This window comes from Schistocerca americana, chromosome 2, assembly GCF_021461395.2.
Source record: "Schistocerca americana isolate TAMUIC-IGC-003095 chromosome 2, iqSchAmer2.1, whole genome shotgun sequence".
Taxonomy (NCBI): Eukaryota; Metazoa; Arthropoda; class Insecta; order Orthoptera; family Acrididae; genus Schistocerca; species Schistocerca americana.
The window spans coordinates 98484277-98509972 of NC_060120.1; the positions used below are offsets into that span (position 1 = coordinate 98484277).

Sequence of the window (25696 nt, forward strand, 5' to 3'; positions counted from 1 at the left end):
CCGGCCAACAATGCCATACGATCATTTCATTTCATTTTAAGGGTGACTGTTTTCGCACGTAAAATCCGAACGGTGCACGTACAAATGATGCCATTAGCGGAGCCGGATTAAAATATTTCGCAAAAGGAATTAATATTGCCTTGGCTACTGATAGTCGTTGCTTCCTGGCTGTAGGAATAAGTCCAGGTGAAATTCAACGTACAGTATTGCAGTATTTTTGTCCAATATCGCTTTACATCACGTATCGATGCTCAAGGTCGCGATTTTGAACACTTAATATGCTCATTATAATAATAAACCAACGAATCGCACCCGAGCTTTTGCTTATGTTTGGCACATACCGTAGGGCAGAGGTCTGTGGGACTTGGGTCCTCTTCTGCCGACGGCGAACCAGTGGTACGCAGCGGTTTTACCTTGTCATTATTTGATCAAGTTCCACATATGTTAAGTCGTTGAAGCTCTTTTCGAGGGCTCTTTTAGCTGACATGGAAGTCGGTTTCACGATTCGGCAGCTATAAAAAGTAAAAATTACTTAAGTTCCTCAGAAAAATGGCCACATTGTGCACTATAAATTAGCGAAAACAGCACCTCTGAACATTTTCTCGTTCTATGTACAGGGTGGTCCATTGATAGTGACCGGGCCAAATATCTCACGAAGTAAGCATCAAACGAAAAATCTACAAAGAACGAAACTCGTCTAACTTGAAGGGGGCAACCAGATGGCGCTATGGTTGGCCCGTTAGATGGCGCTGCCATAGGTCAAACGGATATCATCTGCGTTTTCTTAAATAGGAACCCGCATTTTTATTATATATTCTTGTAGTACGTAAAGAAATATGAATGTTTTAGTTGGACCACTTTTTCCGCTTTGTGACAGATGGCGCTGTAATAGTTACAAACCTATAAGTACGTGTTATCACATAACATTCCGCCAGTGCGGACGGTATTTGCTTCGTGATACATTACCCGTGTTCAAATGGACCGTTTACCAATTGCGGGAAAGGTCGATATCGTGTTGATGTATGGCTATTGTGAACAAAATGCGCAACGGATGTGTGCTATGTGTGCTGCTCGGTATCCTCGACATCATCCAAGTGTCCGGACCATTCGCCGGATAGTTACGTTATTTAAGGAAACAGGAAGCGTTCAGCCACATGTGAAACGTGAAGCAGGACCTGCAACAAATGATGATGCCCAAGTAGGTGTTTTAGCTGTTGTCGCGGCTAATCCGCACATCAGGAGCAGACAAATTGCGCGAGAATCGGGAATCTCAAAAACGTCGGTGTTGCGAATGCTACATCAACATCGATTGCACCCGGAATTGCATGGCGACGACTTTGAACGTCGTGTACAGTTCTGCCACTGGGCACAAGAGACATTACGGGACGATGACAGATTTTTTGCACGCGTTCTATTTAGCGACGAAGCGTCATTCACCAACAGCGGTAACGTAAACCGGCATAATATGCACTATTGGGCAACGGAAAATCCACGATGGCTGCGACAAGTGGTACATCAGCGACCTTGGCGAGTTAATGTATGGTGCGGCATTATGGGAGGAAGGATAATTGGCCCCCATTTTATCGATGGCAATCTAAATGGTGCAATGTCTGCTGATTTCCTACGCAATGTTCTACTGATGTTACTACAAGATGTTTCACTACATGACAGAATGGCGATGTACTTCCAACATGATGGATGTCCGGCACATAGCTCGCGTGCGGTTGAAGCGGTATTGAATAGCATATTTCATGACGGGGGATTGGTCATCGAAGCACCATACCATGGCCCGCAAGTTCACCGGACCTGACGTCCCCGGATTGCTTTCTGTGGAGAAAGTTTAAGGATATTTGCTATCGTGATCCACCGACAACGCCTGACAACATGCGTCAGCGCATTGCCAATGCATGTGCGAACATTACGGAAGACGAAGTACTCGCTGTTGAGAGGAATGTCGTTACACGTATTGCCAAATGCATTGAGGTTGACGGACATCATTTTGAGCATTTATTGCATTAATGTGGTATTTACAGGCAATCACGCTGTAACAGCATCCGTTCTCAGAAATGATAAGTTCGGAAAGGTACATGTATCACATTGGAACACCCGATATGAAATGTTCAAACGAACCTACGTTCTGTATTCTAATTTTAAAAAACCTACCTGTTACCAACTGTTCGTCTAAAATTGTGAGCCATATGTTTGTGACTATTACAGCGCCATCTAATTTTTAAAAAAAACTACCTGTTACCAACTGTTCGTCTAAAATTGTGAGCCATATGTTTGTGACTATTAAAGCGCCATCTGTCACAAAGCGAAAAAAGTGGTCCAACTAAAACATTCATATTTATTTACGTACTACACGAATATGTAACAAAAAATGGGGGTTCCTATTTTAAAAAAACGCAGTTGATATCCGTTTGACCTATGGCAGCGCCATCTAGCGGGCCAACCATAGCGTCATCTGGTTTCCCCTTCAAGCTAGACAAGTTTCGTTCTTTGTAGTTTTTTCGTTTGACGCTTATTTCGTGAGATATTTGTCCGGGTCACGATCAGTGGACCACCCTGTATATATTTGGGGTGACATCTTTCTGTATACAGTAGATGAATGTACCTGAAGATGAACTGCAAAGCGGAAACATGATGACAGATTTAGAAATAAATTTTATGATTCCGAATTATAGTCAGCAACTTACGAACTGCTGCACAGCACTGCAATAGGTTACAGTCAACGTGCGTACTTGCTGTATAACAGGACTAGTCCTTCCACAGAGTTGGCTAGCAGCTTTCAAAAGAGCTCTGACTTTTTACAGATAAACGACTTAAATTGTAGCTTCGAGAGAACACTGTAGGAACAGTAAAAAAGAGAGCTGCGCATGCGCGGAACACTGCACGCTGTGGCAGGGGCGTCCGATTGCGCCGGCGGCGGATGCGTCCTCCGCAGTTGGCCGACGGTACCGCTGGCGCTCGTCTGCTTCTTGACAGGTACTGGTTTGGCTATTAACTTAGTCCATAAGAGCAGTGGCTACTCCACATCAGAAGCGAATTTCTCGTGTCTAGACAAAAGTCGAGACCTCTCTTCACTTCTTATAATTGTGGTGATCATTTTTAAGGAGCCCTTATTGCTTGTGAGCACCGTCGAAGTGGGCTTTACTGTGACTCCGCGTTCCTCTTAACAGTGTTGCGCCATCCATTTGGGACATTAAGAGCCAAATTTTTCTATGGATATATTTCTGCCAGATAAGTTTTAGTTATAATGATTAAATCGTTAACGTCGATATGCAGCAGGATTTTAGAACGTGTATTGTCTTCGAACATAATTAATTACCTCGAAGAAAACGGTCATTGACACACAGTCAACATGGGTTTAGAAAACATCGTTCCTGTGAAACACAACTAGCTCTTTATTCACATGAAGTGTTGAGTGCTATTGACAAGGGATTTCAGATCTATTCCGTATTTCTGGACTTCCGGAAGGCTTTTGACACTGTACCACACAAGCGGCTCGTAGTGAAATTGCGTGCTTATGGAATATCGTCTCAGTTATGTGACTGGATCTGTGATTTCCTCTCAGAGAGGTCACAGTTCTTTGTAATTGACGGAAAGTCATCGAGTAAAGCAGAAGTGATTTCAGGCGTTCCCCAAGGTAGTGTTATAGGCCCTTTGCTGTTCCTTATCTATACAAACGATTTGGGCGACAATCTGAGCAGCCGTCTTCAGTTTGCAGATGAAGCTGTCGTTTATCGACTAATAAAGTCATCAGAAGATCAAAACAAACTGCAAAACGATTTAGAAGAAATATCGGAATGGTGCGAAAATTGGCAGTTGACCCTAAATAACGAAAAGTGTGAGGTCATCCACATGAGTGCTAAAAGGGACTCGTTAAACTTCTGTTACACGATAAATCAGTCTAATCTAAAAGCTGTAAATTCAACTAAACACCTAGGTATTACAATTACGAACAACTTAAAATGGAAGGAACACATAGAAAATGTTGTGGGGAAGACTAAACAAAGATTGCGTTTTATTGGCAGGCCACTTAGAAAATGTAACAGACCTACTAAGGAGACTGCCTACACTACGCTTGTCCTTCCTCTCCTAGAATACTGCTGCGCGGTGTGGGATCCTTACCAGATAGGACTGACGGAGTACATCAAAAAAGTTCAAAGAAAGGCAGCACGTTTTGTATTGTCGCCAAATATGAAAGAGAGTGTCACAGAAATGATCCAGGATTTGGTTCAAAAATAGTTTAAATGGCTCTGAGTATTATGGGACTTAACACCTGGGGTCATCAGTCCCGTAGAACTTAGTACTACTTAAACCTAACTAACCTAAAGTCATCACACACATCCATGCCCGAGGCAGGGTTCGAACCTGCGACCCTAGCAGTCAGGCGGTTCCGGACTGAAGCGCCTAGAACCGCTCGGCCACCGCGGCCGGCGCAGGATTTGCGATGGGTATCATTAAAAGAACGGCGGTTTTCGTTCCGGCGGAATCTTCTCACTAAATCCCAATCACCAACTTTCTCCTCCGAATGCGAAAATATTTTGTTGGCACCGACTTAAGTAGGGAGGAACGATCACCAAGATAAAATAAGGGAAATCGGAGCTCGTACGGAAAGATACAGGTGTTCACTCTTTCCGCGCGCTATACGAGACTGGAATAATAGAGAATTGTGTTGGTGGTTCGATGAACCCTCTGCCAGGCACTTATATGTGATTTGCAGAGTATCGATGTAGATGTAGATGTAGATGCAGAAAATACCTTCTGCACACGCAAGCTCTCGTTTTGGTTCTCTCACACCGTGCATTGTCTGCACTGCAGTCTCGAAGGCTACGTCCCAGCAGATTGGTTCGTAAGTAAGCAAATGCGCTAACAATAAGTGACAGTAGATTTCCCCTTTCTTTTTGTTTTACCCGTCTAGATTCGAAGGCCAAACTGAGCAGATCATTCGTGTTCATGCGTCGAATCAGTGCATGAAATTAACATAAGAAAAGTTAGTAGTAAATAAAATAAAACCTATACGAATCCTACGCAGACGACAAGCTGCTCAGTACATAGCAGAAAAATCTACAGTATAACTAACGAATTTGCTGATTTTTTTTTCCCAGGAGCTCCAGAGTAGAACAGTGGAAGTGAGCCACGAGGAAAATTTTCAGTTTGGACTTTAGGAGTGCGAAGATTACCGCTAAGATTGTTTTTTAAATTCTTGTGGTAGCTTACGGAAAATGGATGCAGCAGGAAACTGCATATCTTTCTGCGCTAGTCAAAGAGGTGCTATCGAAATGCAACTTGGGTTTCTGCTTAGTGTTGACAGAGTGAACGCTGCTAATTCTTGGGAATAAGCTTTTATTGTAAACAACAAACGACATTAAAGGAAATATATTTTGAGAGGCCATTGTCAGAGGTTCGCGAACTTACAACACATATTGCTCAGACTGGCTTTTTCTGTCTTTGTGATTGGGAAGGGTTACCCCAGAATATGACGCTGTATATCCTAAGCGAATGAAAATGACCAAAGACGACTAATTTTCGCGTTGGACTGTCACTTATTGCAGATCCTGTTCTAGTGGTAAAAATAGCAGCACTCAGTTTTTGAGCTTGACCTTTCCATGGCAGCTTACCATCTGTCTGAACACCTAGGAATTTCGGTTGTTCAGACGCACTAATTATATGCCAGTTCTGTGATCAAAATTCCAGTTTTAGTTGAATTGTGTGCCAAAAACTGTAAAAACTGAGTCTTAAATTTATTTTCTATAAGACATGAACTTATGTCTTCAACTGCACTATTTGTAAGTTGTGTTGGAGACTAGGAAGATGGCAGAAGTTGCGACAGCTTCTGTACATTTAAATAGATCGTCGAGTTCACAGTCTTCGTCACAAGTCAAAGACTGTTGGAAAATCTAATCTTCGAGCATCAAGTGATCTTGTGACATCCAGATTAATATTTTCGCTCTGCAGCAGTGTGTCTGCTGATATGAAACTTCCTGGCAGGTTAAAACTGTGTGCCAGACCGAGACTCGAACTAGGGACATTTGCCTTTCGCGGGCAAGTGCTCTGCCGACTACTACTCAGTATTTTTTTCGCATACTTTACTTAGGACTAATATTATACATATTAGTCTTTAAGATTAAGGCTACAACGTGTCTTTGTCCTTTCTCTTTAATTTGACACCACAGTCGACAAGTAGTCTCCCTTGTAGCAGAAACTCCTTGCGTAGGTAACACAAGAACTTTTTCCTCTGTACATATATCGATATAATACATCTGGCACTGGAGATATCTGCTTTTTATGAGGCGAATAGTCTTCCACTACGCTGCAAAATACTAACACGAATTCTTTACAGACGAATGGAAAAACTAGTAGAAGCCAACCTCGGGGAAGATCAGTTTGGATTCCGTAGAAACACTGGAACACGTGAGGCAATACTGACCTTACGACTTATCTTAGAAGAAAGATTAAGGAAAGGCAAACCTACGTTTCTAGCATTTGTAGACTTAGAGAAAGCTTTTGACAATGTTGACTGGAATACTCTCTTTCAAATTCTAAAGATGGCAGGGGTAAAATACAGGGAGCGAAAGGCTATTTACAATTTGTACAGAAACCAGATGGCAGTTATAAGAGTCGAGGGACATGAAAGGGAAGCAGTGGTTGGGAAGGGAGTAAGACAGGGTTGTAGCCTCTCCCCGATGTTGTTCAATCTGTATATTGAGCAAGCAGTAAAGGAACAAAAGAAAAATTCGGAGTAGGTATTAAAATCCATGGAGAAGAAATAAAAACTTTGAGGTTCGCCGATGACATTGTAATTCTGTCAGAGACAGCAAAGGACTTGGAAGAGCAGTTGAATGGAATGGACAGTGTCTTGAAAGGAGGATATAAGATGAACATCAACAAAAGCAAAACGAGGATAATGGAATGTAGTCGAATTAAGTCGGGTGATGCTGAGGGAATTAGATTAGGAAATGAGACACTTAAAGTAGTAAAGGAGTTTTGCTATTTGGGGAGCAAAATAACTGATGATGGTCGAAGTAGAGAGGATATAAAATGTAGACTGGCAATGGCAAGGAAAGCTTTTCTGAAGAAGAGAAATTTGTTAACATCGAGTATAGATTTAAGTGTCAGGAAGTCATTTCTGAAAGTATTTGTATGGAGTGTAGCCATGTATGGAAGTGAAACATGGACGATAAATAGTTTGGACAAGAAGAGAATAGAAGCTTTCGAAATGTGGTGCTACAGAAGAATGCTGAAGATTAGATGGGTAGATCACATAACTAATGAGGAAGTATTGAATAGGATTGGGGAGAAGAGAAGTTTGTGGCACAACTTGACCAGAAGAAGGGATCGGTTGGTAGGACATGTTCTGAGGCATCAAGGGATCACCAATTTAGTATTGGAGGGCAGCGTGGAGGGTAAAAATCGTAGAGGGAGACCAAGAGATGAATACACTAAGCAGATTCAGAAGGATGTAGGTTGCAGTAGGTACTGGGACATGAAGAAGCTTGCACAGGATAGAGTAGCATGGAGAGCTGCATCAAACCAGTCTCAGGACTGAAGACCACAACAACAACAACAGTCTTCCACATTTCCTTCATCAATAATGGATACATTAATTTCTGGAAGTTTGTCCCCGAACACTTTATGTTCTTCTGCGTCAATTTCGGTGGAATCACGAGCAGCAAAGTTTCTCTTAACACTGAGGAAAGCTGTTGCCAGTATTCCACTACATTTCTGCCCGGCGTTTTTAAGTTGCAGATGATTAATACTTATCATACCTTTTGTCATCCATGTTCTGTCATCCTATCCCATGAAGTGCCCCACTCTTTAAAAATGTCGACAAGAAATTAAGAAATACTAACACTATCAGGAAAGCAAAAAATCCGTGCAATGCCCACGTGTATTTACATATGTAAGCAGACTTACGAATTTACCTTTGTGTGAGACAGCATGTGCCACATAGGTCAGATTCAAAATTGTAGATTCTACATTCCATAAAACTTTTCCTGTCAGTTTTACATAATCTTTCATTTATTGCGTCAGTACTCGTGTGTATCGTGATACATTGTGTGTTGTCGAACATTTGCGAGTTCCGCGAAAAACTCATACTATAGAGTAAATTGTAAACTACACTTGTACGTTTTAGAAACTTTTGGCCACAGTGACCTCGTTCAAAACCAATCGTTCTCTACTTTCATTGTATACTTAGGTGAGAAAGGTATATTTTTGTGAATTTTCGGATCCTTTCAAACGTATATTTTCACGAATTTTCGTAAGGTAAGACTGTTGTGCATAATCTGTTTCATAATGAATTGGCGTTTGTGATTTACGGTTACTGTAAATAACTTACATATCGTGTCACTTTAGTTTTTCCTTTTAAGAGGAGTGTATATTGTCTGTAGTTACCATAAATAACGTTGATTGTTTGTTAGTGACCATAACCTAGTGACATTTCAGAGAGACAGTAAATTTCGTACCAAGTTTTTCAGTTTTCGTAATTGATATATCGTTTTCGCTGTTAATCGCTTCAGTTCTAAGAGGCTAATGGTAATATTTACCGCCTATCAGCCTCATAAATTATCAGAAAATCGTTGTTGTTTCTTGTTTACTGTTCTGCAAAATACTCTGGCACAATGCAGCACCAATGTGTACGCTGTTCCGGGGCAAAGGATGTCAAACGATTGGAAGCTGCAGCGAATGAATTTGTTGAGAGGGCTACTGAGAGTCATGTAACAGAGATAACAAAAGCATCTCAAGTACTATCATCTCATGCGGATACCATCTCCTCTGCAGGAAATGCAGAATCTGTCACTAATCCTCCACTTGACTGTGAGTGGTGCGCCAGTGGTAGATATACAGGGTGATCAAAAAGTAAGTATAAATTTGAAATCTGAATAATTCACGGAATAATGTAGATAGAGAGGTACAAATCGACACACATGCTTGGAATGACATGGGGTTTTATTAGAACAAAAAAAAAAAAAAAAAAAGAAATACAAAAGTTCAAAAAATGTCCGACAGATGGCGCTTCACCTGATTAGAATAGCAATAATTAGCATAACAAAGTAAGACAAAGCAAAGATGATGTTCTTTACAGGAAATGCTTAATATGTCCACCATCATTCCTCAACAATAGCTGTAGTCGAGGCATAATGTTGTGAACAGCACTGTAAAGTATTCCGGAGTTATGGTGAGGCATTGGCGTTGGATTTTGTCTTTCAGCATCCCTAGAGATATCGGTCGATCATGATACACTTGCGACTTCAGGTAACCCGAAAGCCAATAATCGCACGGACTGAGGTCTGGGAACCTGGGAGGCCAAGCATGACGAAAGTGGCGGCTGAGCACACGATCATCACCAAACGACGCGCGCAAGAGATCTTTCACGCGTCTAGCAATATGGGGTGGTTCTAATAAAATCCCATGTCATTCCAAGCATGTGTGTCAATTTTTACCTCTCTATCTACATTATTCCTTGGTTTATTAAGTTTTCAAATTTATACTGACTTCTTGATCACCCGGTAGACGTCCTGTGCAGGGAAGACAGGAACCATGGAGAACTCACGATGCTTCATCCATCCCATAAACTAACAGATTCGACGTGCTGTATTCCACTGAAACCGAAAGTGAGCCAGTGAACTCACTTCACCTCTTGAGCAACGTGCTGTGTCGCGTGTCACGAGGAGACAAATACATATTGGTAGAGATCTGTTACTCGTTGGCAATTCAAACGTATGGTGAATGATGGTATCCCTTAGGGAAAAGGCAGCAACAGGCGGGAAGGGCCATTATGTGCAGTCAGTGTGTATGCCTGTGAGCCTCATTCAGCAAAAGGTTATTCCGGCAGTCATCGAGGGAACTAGGTGCAAACAACTGCAGAATATGGCGCAAGTTGGGACAAAAGATACTTGTCGTCTGGGCTCCTAAGACTTACTTTGACTATTTCAGCGAGTGGAAGGGAAGGTTCAGATTAGAAGCACTGCTCAAGAAGTTTCAACGAAGCTCTCAATCTGCAGCATTGTTCCTACAACAGATCGTGGCTTCCAGTTTCTGGGTCGAGGGGAAGACACGGACTTCAGAGTCTTCGAAGTCTCTGTGACAAGCTAGGCTGTGACTTCCTTAATGTTTTGCGATATAGTTGGGAACTTTAGGGTCCCCCTAAAAGGATCAAGTGTGAACTACACATCATGGACCGCTACCCAGTAGCTGATTGTGTGTGGGGTGCACACGAGCGTTTTTTAGATTAGGTAACTCCCCAACCTGTCAGGATAACGATGGCTATAAGAAAGTCGGAAATATCAGCGTAAGATCCAAAGAAACGCCACCGCAGGTGACAGTACTAAAATCCCCGTGCTCATCTGTCGAAACATTCGTAACAAAGTACTAGAGTTTGAAGCACTCCTAAAAAGCAGTGAAGTTCACAAAATACTAGGTGTAGAAAGCTAGTTAAAACCAAAAGTTGACAGGAGTAGGATTTTTCAGGAAAATTTAAGCATATATCAAAAGGATAGTGTATTTGAGGCAGAAGACAAGAAATTCAGATCCACTGAGATAGAAACTGAAGTTGATTGCTAGAGTGTTTGGGCTAGATTCAGTATCAGCTGTAGGCATAAAATTATAACTGGGTCCTTCTATCGACCACCGGATTTACCTGCTGATGTAACGGGGAACGTTAGAGAGAACCACAGTTTGCTAGTACATAAGTTCCCAACCATACTGTAATCATAGGAGGAGACTTCAATCACTCAATAATCAACTCTGATGACTACAATTTTGCTAGCGGCGGACATGTCAAGGCATCCTGCGAAACATTATTAAACTCCTGTTCTGAAAACTACCTAGAACCGATAGTTCGGAACTAACGTCATGACCGAAATATATTACATATAATGGCAACAAATACACCTCTTTGAGAATGTCCACATCGAAACTGGTATCAGAGACCATGAGGCATTTGTAGCAACAATGATTACCAAGGCACAAAGGGAAGCTAAAACAAGTAGAAATATTTATATGTGTGTAAACTAAGTAAAGAAGTGGTAGTTTCATATCTCAAAGATGAACTTGAAACTTTTTGCTCAGGACAGGAGCATGTAGAGAAACTATGGTTCAAGTTTAAAAGAATACTTGACCATGTACTGAACAGATGTGTACCCAGTAGACCAGTACATGACGTTAAGGACCCTTTGTGTTATACAGCCCCAGTAACGAAATTTCTAAAGAAACAGAGACTACTACGTAGTAGTTGTAAAACAAAGAATACGCCTATAGACAGTGAAGTGCTAAATGAAACGCGTTTATCTGCCAAGAGAACAACGCGTCAAGCCTTCAGCGATTACCATAGCAGAATACGTCGAAAGACCTTTCATAAAACCCAAAGGAATTCTGGTCATATGTATAGGCTGTTAGCGGAACAAAAATTAGCATCCAAACACTCATAGGCGAGACAGGAAGTAAAACTGTAGGTAGCAAAGCAGAAGCAAAAATGCTTAAATTCATTTTCAAATGTTCCTTTACAAAGGAAAACCCAGGCGTGTTGCCCCAGTATAGTTCTCGTACCACTGAAAAAATTAGCGAAATGGATATTAGAGTCAGTGACGTTGAGAAACAGCTGAAAATCGTTAAAAATTGAAGGAAGTTCCAGGGTCCGACGGAGTCCTGTCATATTCTATACTGAATTTGCGGCTGAGTTAGTTCCTCTGTTAACTATAATCTGCGATATATCCCGCGAACAAAAAAGCTTGTCCAGTAGTTGGAAGGATCCAAAGGTCACACTCATACAGGGTGTTACAAAAAGGTACGGCCAAACTTTCAGGAAACATTCCTCACACACAAAGAAAGAAAATATATTATGAGGACATGTGTCCGGAAACGCTTACTTTCCATGTTAGAGATCATTTTATTACTTCTCTTCAAATCACATTAATCATGGAATGGAAACACACAGCAACAGAACGTACCAACGTGACTTCAAACACATTGTTACAGGAAATGTTCAAAATGTCCTCCATTAGCGAGGATACATGCCTCCACCCTCCGTCGCATGGAATCCCTGATGCGCTGATGCAGCCCTGGAGAATGGCGTATTGTAGAGGTGGGCCAAACGGTTATTCTGGAGTAACCGTTATCACAGTTCCAGTTATTCTTTGATAACCGTTATCGTTAACGGTTATTAATAACTGCCAAGTTATTTTTCGCTAGCGAATACCGATAACTCCGACAGTTAAATAACGACATACTTGGAATCCATCAGTTTAGTTATCAGTATAACTGCGAGTAGTGTGAAATAGCAGGAATGTCGTATGAATCGTGTCATAACCTCAGCTTATTAACTCCGGGTACATTTTAGTTGATGTTACAACAATTATTAGTGTTTCAGATTATATGTTTGTAGGTTATCGGTCGCTATTAGAAATATTATCTTCGCAGCTGCGACAGAAAGTACGCGGAACTTCACCAAAGCACTGTTTAAGTAAAATGTTAACAACGTGCGTTTTTAAGTATGAAGTAATATGTAAACTGAGTACTGTAGGTTAAATTCGAAGCTTAATTTCTTGTGCTGCTCACATAATAGAATAAAGTGTACAGCCTTGTAATACAACAAAAAATATACGTAATGTGACAGATTCGTTTACTCCTGTGCTGTAAAAGCTAGTCCTATTGGGGAAAGTGTGAGTACGCTAATCCAAGTTTTATGTCAGATTTGCAAACTGCTCGATTTCTCCAGCGACAGCATGTTTATAACATATGAAGACATGCAGATCGAAAAGGTTGACAGTGTTACATTTCTGGGACTACAACTCGATAATAAATTCAGTTGGGAAGGGCATACCACATTTTTTCATTCTATTATTTCATAAGGGAACATATTCTGTGGTAACTCATCAAACGTAGCAAAAGTTTTTCGCATGTAAAAGCGTGTAATAAAAATCGTTTGTGGTATCAATTCAAGAACATCATGTAGGAACCTGTTCAAGGAACTTTGTATTCTAACCACTGCTTCCTAGTATATTTATTCCTTAATGAAATTTGTTACAAGTATTTCCAACCAATAGCTTAATACATAATATCAGTACTAGAAATGGGAACAGCAATCTACATAAAGACCTAAAATTACTTACCTTGGTCCAAAAGGGGTCCAATATTCAGGAACATGCATTTTCAATAAGCTGCCAGCAAGTCAGCAACCATTAAAAACTTGGTTTCAGATAAGGCACGGTTTACAGTGTGTTTGAATGACTATTTGATACATAAGTGTCTGATTCCACCCATCATCAATATGCCGGAAATGTCTATTTTAAGTGTGTCTATGACGTCACTACATACACATGGCAACAAACACGAAGATACATATAAATAATACAATAACATTTCCCACCAAAAATACAATCAAACCAATGGGACAACTGCGGGAAGTTGGGGGTTTTAGGGTGAGGACAAGCTAGTAAAAAAAAAAAACACCATGATCCCAAAACACAAAATGAAGAACAAAAAGAAAAAAATACAGCATTCTGCTACACCAACAAAAATCTGCAGGAATCGGACACTTCCCTTGAACAATATAGGTCAACTATAGGTGACCATACCAAAACACCAATACCCACAACTAAAAGTACGAAAATTGGAATCAGACATTTCCCTTGACCTACATAGGTCAACCTCAGATGACGATACTAAAACATCAACACACACAATTATGAAAATGGGAATCGGTCATTATCCGGTGACCTATATAGGTCCACCACAGCTACTGATGCCAAAAAACCAACACCTACAACTGCGAAAAATAAAACCACAATCCCAAAAGCCCACAAATCAATCATCCCTACATAAATTAAATCACATTCAACACTTCATAAATACACAAAACATCACAGCTAGAAAAAAAAAAATTAATTACCACCAGCAAATTCCGGCACTGCAACCTAGATCGACAGCCCCCCCCCCCCCCCCCCCCCACACACACACACACAAACCAACTCATAAACACCGTGCCGTAATGACATTCACACACCACAACACCTTTACGTCGAAGCAGACGGGTGGAATCAGACGCTTCCAGTGACCCCTCCTACTCTGTAGATGAATATCGTAACAGAGACTGATAGACCAGCTTAGGTAAAAATTCTGCTATATTTCAGTTTTGACAGCACTTGGTTGCTACAGTCAAGATCGGGTATTCTGTGTACGATAAATTTGTTAAAAGTACGTAACTGTGTTTTATTCTATCAGTGTACCAATTCTGTAAATATTAGCAGTTACTGTGATATATTCACGTATTTTGACAATCTCCTGACAAATGATGAGGACAATAATTATTATATTCCACTGTATTATGTTATACTTTCTGACATGTTATTTGTCATTCGTGATGGCCAGCGGCTATTTCCGTAGCAGTACGAAAATATTTGTTCGCTCCAGTTACTATCCTCTCTGGAAATATCACCTGGAACTACGACCTTTAACTGGAGTCACCGAGTCAGGAACGTCTAGACACACAGTTATTCCGTTACCAGCTTCCAGGTTATCTGTGGTGGTAGCCCGATAACTACCAGAGAACTAGAACTACGAGCCAATAACGATAACTGCCAGAGGAGAATACCGGCTCTGACAGTTATTTCCATAGTCGCTCGAATTCCTTAGTAACTTTCCTTGTACTACCCGACCAAGCTAAATTAACACGTAAGACGGTGGCTTAAGGGAACGACCGTACTTGTTAATGCCTGTACTCCAGCTCCTATCAGCCACGGCTCGGACATTAACTTTATTTAATTGTTTATGCCAAAAGTAACGAAGGCCCACGAAATAGTACACAGTTCTTATCAACAGATGGCACGCAGTCTCACAGTTATTCCCATGGTCTATAGAACGCCTCCAAATGCGCAGTACGATCTTCGGTCGACAGATGGCGCGAGGCACTGTTGACACTAAACAGTTATTGAAATAACTGCCAGAATCAGAGGAACGGTTATCGCAGTAACCGTTACTTCTCAGTAACCGGTTATTTCTATCAGTTACGTTATTTTTTGCCACCTCTAGCGTATTGTATCACAGCCGTCCACAATACGAGCACGAAGAGTCTCTACATTTGCTACCGGGGTTACGTAGACAAGAGCTTTCAAATGCCCCCATAAATGAAAGTCAAGAGGGTTGAGGTCATGAGAGCGTGGAGGCCATGGAATTGGTCCGCCTCTACCAATCCGTCGGTCACCGAATCTGTTCTCGAGAAGCGTACGAACACTTCGACTGAAATGTGCAGGAGCTCCATCGTGCATGAACCACGTGTTGTGCCGTACTTGTAAAGGCACATGTTCTAGCAGCACAGGTAGAGTATCCCGTATGAAATCATGATGACGTGCTCCATTGAGCGTAGGTGGAAGAACAGGGGGCCCAATCAAGACATCACCAACAATGCCTGCCCAAACGTTCACAGAAAATCTGTGTTGATGACGTGATTGCACAATTGCGTGCGGATTCTCGTCAGCCCACACATGTTGATTGTGAAAATTTACAATTTGATCACGTTAGAATGAAGCCTCATCCGTAAAGAGAACATTTGCACTGAAATGAGGATTGACACATTGTTGGATGAACCATTCGCAGAAGTGTACCCGTGGAGGCCAATCAGCTGCTGATAGTGCCTGCACACGCTGTACATGGTACGGAAACAACTGGTTCTCCCGTAGCACTCTCCATACAGTGACGTGGTCAACGTTACCTTGTACAGCAGCAACTTCTCTGACGCTGACATTAAGGTTATCGTCAACTGCACGAAGAATTGCCTCGTCCATTGCAGGTGTCCTCGTCGTTCTGGGTCTTCCCCAGTCGCGAGTCATAGGCTGGAATGTTCCGTGCTCCCTAAGACGCCGATCAATTGCTTCGAACGTCTTTCTGTCAGGACACCTTCGTTCTGGAAATCTGTCTCGATACAAACGTACCGCGCCACGGCTATTGCCCCGTGCTAATCCATACATCAAATGGACATCTGCCAACTCCGCATTTGTTAACATTGCACTGACTGCAAAACCACGTTCGTTGATGCTACGTACTGATGTGCTTGATGCTGGTTCTGTAGAGCAATGAGTCGCATGTCAACACAAGCACCGAAGTCAACATTACCTTCCTTCAATTGGGCCAACTGGCGGTGAATCGAGGAAGTACAATACATACTGACGAAACTAAAATGAGATCTAACGTGGAAATTTAGCGTTTCCGGACACATGTCCACATAACATCTTTTCTTTATTTGTGTATGAGGAATGATTCCTGAAAGTTTGGCCGTACCTTTTTGTAACACCCTTATACTAGAAGGATCGCAGAAATGATCCACAAAATTATCACCCAATATTCTTTACATCTATTGTTTTAGAACCTTATAACTTATTCTGAGCTCAAATGAAATGAGGTATCTCGAACAGATTGATTTTCTTCATGCCAGACAATATAGATTTCGAATACACCGTATGCGTGAAACCCAACTCTCACTTTTCTCACAAGTCATACTGAAAAGAGTGGGTCATGGCAGTTAGGTAGATGCAGTATTTCTCTGCTTCCGAAAAGCGTTTGTCTCGGAACCACACATATGCTTATTATCAAATGGACGATCGTAAATGGTATCAAGCAAAATTTTTGACTGAGATGAGAAGTTTTTAGTAGGGAAGATGCAAAAAGTTATCTTGGGCGAAAAGTTTTCGACAGATCTAGAAGTAACTTTGGGTGTGCCTCAAGGAAGTGTATTGGAACCCTTGCTGCTGATGCTGTGTATCAATGACCTTGCAGATAATATTAATAGTAGGCTCAGACTTTTCGCAGATGATGCAGTTATTTGTTTTATCTACAATGAAGTACTACCTGAAAGGGCTACACCAGTATTCAGTCAGATTTTGATACGATTTCAAAATGGTGCAAAGATTGGCAATTTGGTTTAAATGTCCAGAAATATAAAACTGTGCACGTCAGGAAACTGAAATCGTAATACCAGTGAGTCACAACTGGAATCGATCGATTGCTACAAAAACCTGGGTGTAACAACTTGTAGGGATAAGATGTGGAACGATCACATAGGCTCACTCACAGGTAAAGCAACTAGACTGCGGTTCGTTGGTAGAATGCTAGGAAAACGCAATCAGTTTACAAAGGAGATTGCATACAAAACACTCGTGCAACTCATCCTAGAATATTGCTCAAGTGTGTGAGACCCGTACAAAATACGACTAATAGGGGGTATTGAAACGATACAAGAACGGAAGCACGCACGGTCATATTTTTGTTTGTCCCGTGGGAGAGAGTCACGAAAATTCTTAATGAACTGAACTGCAGACTCTTGAAGACAGACGCAAAGTATGCTGTGAAAACCTACTTAGGATATTGTTAGAACCAACAAGTGTTGAACCTAGCAACTTTTTACAACACCTTACATAAAGCTCCCCCAGGGATCGCAAAGACAATATTAATACTAATTACAGCATGCACAGAAATATTTAAGCGACTGTTCTTCCAACGCTCCAAACGTGAATGGAACGAGAAAAAGTCCTAATAACTGACACAATCGGACGTACCCTCCGCCATCCACTTCACGGTGGTTTGCAGAGTGTAAATGTAGATGTAGGTTATTCGAATTCTATCAGCCGTCACAAGGACCTCCTAACTTATAAATTTGTATGCAAATAGCGCCTTACACATTAATTTATGCCTAATTATTCCTCAGGCTTCACAGCCGTGAGTTTTTCGTTGCCCCTAGGCTAGGCGCAAATTGAGACGCGTGTAGCGCGACGCAGCGCAGCGCGCATTTTTGTAACTTCACAGGTCCAAATGGGACCGCGCAAATGGGACACGACGCGACTGGGACGCGACACGCGCCTGCGCCAGGTCGCTCGGCGTTGTGGTTGCGGTACAGTTTCTCCGGGCAAGCGAGTGCTGCGGGAGGGGTGAGGCGGGGAGTGTGAAGGCAGTCCTGCCGTATGTTCACTTCGGCATGGCGCATATTGGCAGTGAAAGTATTGCCCATCCCAAAAATACGGCCTTACTGTATACGTTTCTCGCCGTTTAACCGCTCCATCTCTTTCCGTTAGTACATAATAGTTACAGATATCTGTACAGTTCTTTTGTTTTGTTTATTCTTTTGTCAAGAACAATGCACAGTTCAATAACTGGTGAGCCATCAACCACTGGGATTATATCTTCCGCTTCCATAATGTTTTCAGATCGTAAGAAGGGACAGACGATTCATCGTGAAGGTAGTGAATAAGGAAGTAAGGAATATTATAAAATCACGTGATTTAGAAGCGAGGCAGGAACGTAAAACAAGGTTATCAGCTTGTTGCCTGTTATGCTGACGTATCTCTACGACCTGTTGCAAAAAGTCGAAAAGGCGTAATTACCACAGATATGACCCCTTTGTGCATCTGGGAAAAATCGTCCAAGGAATAAAGTAAATTAAGTTTCACCATCGTAACTTCGGAAGAGACATTATACTATGTACATGTGGGCGTCACATTTCCAATGTAAGCTAGAAACAGTCGTAAAGATACACATTATCGGCATTAATAAACTAATTATACAACAGGCTACACAAATGAAAAAAAAATGGTCGGTATTATTACGAAAGTAGGAGTATCCTGAAAGAGTGTCGTGATTACATATATTTAATTTGTTGTAATGTATTGCTGACAAAGGCAGATCTGCTTTCATGACAATGTTTTTCGAACTCTCGTTCACAAGGCACACATGGCTGCTTCCGCATTCCTGTCGCGCGCATAATTTTCAGCTGCTGACAATACACTGGCCACTGTGTTGCGCGACAGATCAATTGTTTATTTTTCTCAATAACAACTATTTCATTCGCGATCACGCATTGTCAGTTTGGTAAGCTGTAGGTGAGTAACCAGCATATGGCGTGTGCCTATCATTCCGCCTGAAGGAACGCTCGTCATTATTTTAATACTGCTCAGATCAGGAGAAGGAATAAAATCCTTTGGTAAGTTTCCAGCCGGCCGGAGTGGCCGTGCGGTTCTAGGCGCTACAGTCTGGAGCCAAGCGACCGCTCCGGTCGCAGGTTCGAATCCTGCCTCGGGCATGGATGTGTGTGATGTCCTTAGGTTAGTTAGGTTTAATTAATTCTAAGTTCTAGGCGACTGATGACCTCAGAAGTTAAGTCGCGTAGTGCTCAGAGCCATTTGAACCATTTTTGGTAAGTTTCCATTCCAGTCGTTCAGTGTTAAAAATACGATGGATCACGGGGATTCAACCAAAATTCCAACAGAATTGGCAATTTATTTTTGTGTGAATTGCTAACCCTTTCTCACTCGAAGAAGCATCACCATTTACGAGTAACGGCCACATTTCTCTTGTTGACAGCTTTAATTGTACTTCCTTTGCCAAAACACAGTGTAATTTGCACAAAGTCATCTCACAGCAGCTATTGCCACAGAATTCTGAAACAGAGTGCCTCATTAAACAAGTAATTGCCAATCACAGAGCTCAATAGCTTACGAAAAACCTCATGCTGTCGATTTGCAGTAACATAAGGGAAGAAATTTCATGTTTATTTTCATATTAGGAAACTCCTGTTTCACTGGTTGTCTATAACTCTTAAAAAATTACAGTGATGGGAGTGAAAAAAATAAAAAGGGAAGTATAATTACTGGTATACCGCCATGGATAAGAAAGTTCCGTGTGTTTACGAATTAGCAAAATACTCTCCTCCTTGTGTATTATCATACGCCAAATTCTCGTTTCGATGTCTCGAGCGGTTTAGGAGATATGAAAGATGTGAATATTTCATTCTCGCGGGCGTGAGGTCGGGGGTGAGCGCGCTACATAGAATCCATTTTCTCGAAATCGGAGGCAGAGACTTCCTCCCAAGTCTAGAGAAAAATTCAACATTTTGGCTAAATTTCATACACAGCAACATATGGTTTTCATTGCAAACTTTTCGAATTTTGCGTAGTGTCTTACTAACCACAATAAGTATAACCATTAGCGAGATTATGGGCACTTCGCCACGAAGCTGACATGTAACGCTACAAGCAAGATAAAAATGAAATATTTTTACTGAATAGTTTCTGTAAAATCGCTTGATAAAGATCACAGTGTACGCGCGCTTCGTTGCTGTCAGCCCAGAGCGTCGCTAACCAGCGCGTGCAAAGTAAGTGTACACGTCTCAATATGCGTTGGACCCGCGCGATACAGTGTCGTGTCTCGTCACACGTGCTATACGCGTCCCAGTTTGCCCCTAGCCTTACTACGAAATCGTTTGTACGAAATCTTTCTCGGTAAAGCACACATGATCTGAGATACTGAAGAAATGCGTTATTCACTCAAGACGCGTCTAATGTTGCATTCCGTGGCTTCCACGTACATTTAATAATTTCCCTCCCTCCTCCCCTGCAAATAAAAGATAACCTAGTCTTACGTTTGGTACGAATTAAAGTGTTATTTCTAACTTGCGTAATCGACTCTACAGAGATAAGAAGTAATATAAGTTTGATACAAACAGTACATCAGAAGGTCTCATCGAATACATGTATGAATGATAATAGTGTGAAATCCTGAGGTATGCCAAAAATACATTCTCAATCTCCTGGTGTAAAATAGATTGATGTGGTTCATGTAACTAAGCAGTACGATTATGCCATAGGTGGTAAATCATTGGAAGCGGTAACGACCGTAAAATACTTAGGAGTTACTATCCGGAGCGATCTGAAGTGGAATGATCACATAAAACAAATAGTGGGAAAAGCAGGCGCCAGGTTGAGATTCATAGGAAGAATTCTAAGAAAATGTGACTCATCGACGAAAGAAGTAGCTTACAAAACGCTTGTTCGTCCGATTCTTGAGTATTGCTCATCAGTATGGGACCCTTACCAGGTTGGATTAATAGAAGAGATAGACATGATCCAGCGAAAAGCAGCGCGATTCGTCATGGGGACATTTAGTCAGCGCGAGAGCGTTACGGAGATGCTGAACAAGCTCCAGTGGCGGACACTTCAAGAAAGGCGTTACGCAATACGGAGAGGTTTATTATCGAAATTACGAGAGAGCACATTCCGGGAAGAGATGGGCAACATATTACTACCGCCCACATATATCTCGCGTAATAATCACAACGAAAAGATCCGAGAAATTAGAGCAAATACGGAGACTTACAAGCAGTCGTTCTTCCCACGCACAATTCGTGAATGGAACAGGGAAGGGGGGATCAGATAGTGGTACAATAAGTACCCTCCGCCACACACCGTAAGGTGGCTCGCGGAGTATAGATGTAGATGTAGATGTACTCTTATAATACTTCAGTAGGCTATCCAGGAACACGGGATGATATGAAAACTATATCTTGTTGTATTCATCGGGCAGTTATTAACCCTGAAAAGGCATTACACAGTTACAGGGATTAAGGTTTATTAAAACCTACAGGGTGTCCGTAAGTTCCCGTTACAAACCTCTAGAACTTATAGAGGGCAATGAGTACCTAATGTTTTGAGTAGACGTTACAGAGAATCAAAGTTATAGGCGCTGGTGCCAGTAAATGTATGTACATACAGGATGGTTTCGTTATAATGTTACAAACTTTCTACGATGATGGAGAAGGATAGATGTTTCAGTTTGAGGTAAGGGTCCCTGTATGGGAAACGAACGAGTCCAAGCGAAAACCATTCTCATACCGCTGACTGTGGAATACACGTACTAATACACGTGCTGAGACTGTAGGGTAGTAGGACTAAAACAACGAAATGTCCACTAAACATGGCCTCTGAAATACGTGCCTGAGAAACTAGAAGCACTTGTTCATCTTCGCTGTTGTGAAACGCATCTCCTCTACTGAACAAGTGCTCATAGCTCTTAAGTACTCATTTTAGAGCATATGTTGACGAGACATTTGTTCTTATTTTGGTCCATTTTACCACCCAGGGGCGATTCTAGAAGTTGGTCAAAGGGGGGGGGGGGCTAATGGGGGGAGGGGGGGTTGCGGGAATGGAATATGGCTTAACAATAGGAAAGTTGGGGGTCCTCTACCGACAAATTGGTAAAATTTGGTATTGCTTAAAGTAGTTTTTGGTAACTGTTTTGGAGTTCAGGGTAAAAAATGTGTATTAATAAATAATAAGACGCCTATTTTAAGTTAAATGGTATTTATTGGTTTAGGAAGTACGCTATTTGCCACTCTTATTCTTTTGTTAAAATGTGTTTGGAATACATTGCAACCTATATTGCTACATAATTATAAAAAAATGATTGAATATGTTGGAGTAATATATTCGCTGGTTTCTGAAGTCATTTTATCAAAAGTAATATGATACTCCATGGGGAGGGGGTGTTAGCCCCCATAGCCCCCGTCCCCCTCACCACCGCCCCTGTTACTACCTCGGAAAGTTACCTACCCTTACAACCTTCGCAACAACAGTACCGATACATGTGTTCCACTGTCAGAACTGTTTCACTTATGATTTTCGAGTTTTCGTTTCTGTTTGTGGTACAGGGACCGTCACCCCAAATTGATACATCTATCTTCCATCACCCTAGAAATTTTGTAGCATCATCACGGAATCACCCGGTATATAGATATGTTTATAGGCGCCGGCGTCTCTAACTATGAGGCTCTGTAGCGTCGTTGCATGACGTTTCTGGATATGGGTTCCTATTCAAAGTATTATCCACTCACTCCCCTCTACAAACCCTAGAAGTCTGTACGGGAATTTCCGAACACACGGTATAATACATACAGCTGTACTTCAAACTTGAAGCATGGTGTATGCTGAAGTCGTACGTCACTGATAAAGAATTTGCTTCAAAAAAGAGTCTTAAGCATTCTTTTTCTTGTTGTGGTAATGGACAAGTGTTCATATCTCTTAAGGGACGCACTTTACAGCCCTTGTTTGCCTCTGAAAGTTTGTAGATGGAGTCCTAGGTTACACTAGATATAAAGGGTGTCCAAGGAAGAATAATCAATGTTCGGGGATGTGACAGGAACGATTATTCGAAGCTAAAATGTTTAGAAAACACGGGCTTGGGAGCTACGAACACTTCCTTATCTTTGATATTGCGAAACAAATCTCTTATGGTGAAAGCTCTTTGCTTTCCATATTTTGAGAGGTGGTAGTATGGATCGAAACAAGAAAAAATTTCAAGTAAACGCATAGCTTAAGAGCTATGTGTACTTGTTCATCTCCGCTACTGTGAAACACATCTCTTCTATCGAACGAGTCCTCATAGCTCTTAAGGCTACATGTTTCAGAGCTCATGCATACCAAACAATTTATTTCTTACTTTGGTCCATACTACCTCCTCCCAAAACATGGAAAGCAAAGAGCTTGCAGTAGAAGGCAGTTGTTTCACAGGATCGAAGATGAAGAGAGTGCCTCACTTTACTCATAAATTCATGACAAAAGAGAAAGAAAGAATGCCGAATAATGTTACGACGACGGAGTTACTGAACAAATTTTAACAAAGGAAAGTGATACGCCATTGTTTATTGATAGAACGGTGATAAGGCACATCTTATCGTCGAACAAGAATGATTGCAAAACGCCAGTCAACAGTAACAACAGCTGCTTGTGTTTATGTCAGGTTTTCGAGCAATGTCTTCAGTTTTTTAAACACCGGACTCGTATTCGAGGGAGCGCGATGTTCATATGCTCGGTCGGTCACTTCACGTTTTCGATGAACAACATCAGGTGAATGATAATATACATTGTCCAACGAATTTGTGCTCCATCCTCAATGACCCCGACATAAACAGGAGATTAGATCTAACCAACCTGTGTCATTTAGCTTTTCAAATCCAAGAACTGAAAGCAGTCAAGGAAGTTTTTTACGATTTACGTACCGGTGCGAGAAATTGTTGTAAGCCTCTGTTCGTTTTAAGCTGGAGACATCGATAATATTTGGCTGAAATGCCACCGACAAATGCCCTTGGAGTAACAAATTTCGAAATATTGATGCGAGTCTTGTAACACTGAATAGGAAAACCATAATTACTAGAGAAATCAGATACGATACACGAAAAATCTTTTCTCCAGCTACCTTCGAGCACGGAACGAGCGGCACAGTTTTTTTTTTTTTAAAAAAAAAACGTATTCATAGCGCAGAACAAGTGCGAAAAGCGTATCCTGGATTTGAGCTAGTGGGCGAATGATGGGGGGTGTGGGCTCATGTTAGATCCACGGTGAGCGAAATACCGTAGTTTTAACGTTTCACAGCAATGAATCTTGATACACTTGCTGCTAGTGAATGTCGATTATTACTGCTCTGCTTTCTTCAAACTGGTGCCGAACAGATATATCTGTCAGTTTGTAGGAGGCGGATGCGATTTCGTTTCACGTTACACTATATTAATACTTTTTCCATAGATCTTATATTGTATACGACGTTTCATAATGATGTGGAATGTGTCAGTTTTTAAGTAGAGAAATTCAAATTTTTCGTTTTCTTCGGGGAGAGGGGAACAGCTTCTCTCCCTCTGCCCTTGCTGAGGAAGCCCTTGGTGAGAAAACCTGTGACCTGCAGACTAGAGGGAAAAAAAGGAGATCACGCGATAGTCGACCGACCGCCGTGTCATCCTCAGGCGTTCATCCTCGGATGCTGTATAGAGGGCAGGTCAGCACATGGTGAAGACTGTTTTGCACAAATTAATCTAGGCGAGTGCTTCGATGTATTCAGGTAACTCATTTGTTCTATAAAAGTACTTTATCCCAAATCTATCATATTCAACAGAATTACAATAATGGTATAGATATCGCCCTAGATATCGATAAAATATTTTATTGGATGATCTACAGCTGAGTGAACCGAAGATTGACCAGATTACGATTCAGGGTTCAATTATGTATTGGATGGAGGGGGGATCTCACTGTTTGGGGTGATTTTCCAAGTAATTTTATTGACATCTCCGTTTGGGTTGCCTGCCCACACAAATACAAGCTGCTGTTGCCCTGAGTTTTAACTTGCCTCAGAAGATTAGAATTTTAATGATACTAACAGTATCAGTACAGCACTATACCATATATAAAGTAGTTTCCATATAAAAATAAGTTATGTACCCAGTGCTTCATAAATCTCTCTGATGTAACATCCAAGATATTGCAATTCAGAGAAATACATCACGTGAAAAATATTTGTTCATAAATTTGAACCAGTACTTGTGTCACGCAATTGACTGAAGAATTATAATAGCAACAAACTCTCACAATGTAGCACTGTGACTGTGGATGCAGACCTGTATAAAGGTTACCCATACTGGAGCGTGTAAAAGCACTGAATTCTGTTACTTTTGGTCGTTTCCAGCAGCATTTGTGAAAGAGCAGAAGACCAGTGGACAGGGTCAGATTGCTGACAGCAGGTACACTCAGGCTGTGATTGGTGATCTTTATCTTGCTGTAAAATGTTCTACAGACAATCAGGCTGCCAGCCCATCAACACAGGGCAACCCACAGACAAGTAGCTAAGAAGTGTCCTATGGCAAGTATAGCTTGTAATTTTCTAGAATTTCGTGCGACAGTCGAGATCCTTAATTTTTTTTGTAACTGTGTATTATTCGCTGAAAGTCGACTGAAAAATTTGGAAAAATCTGAAAATAACCATATGTTTAGTGAACTATTCTTTCAAGAGAGATGGGTGCAGGGAGGGGTGTGTGGTTCCCGATCCAAATGACCCAGATGTCTTGTGAACTTCTCTGACGAGTACAGTAAAAATAGAAAAAAAGAAG

At 41.4% G+C, this 25696-nt stretch overlaps 1 protein-coding gene across 1 annotated transcript in view; it reads left to right on the top strand.

The window, feature by feature from the left end:
* Nucleotides 1-25696, top strand: part of LOC124595765 (organic cation transporter protein-like) — a 151432-nt gene that overhangs the window by 43158 nt on the left and 82578 nt on the right. The gene's annotated exons all lie outside the window — the stretch shown is intronic.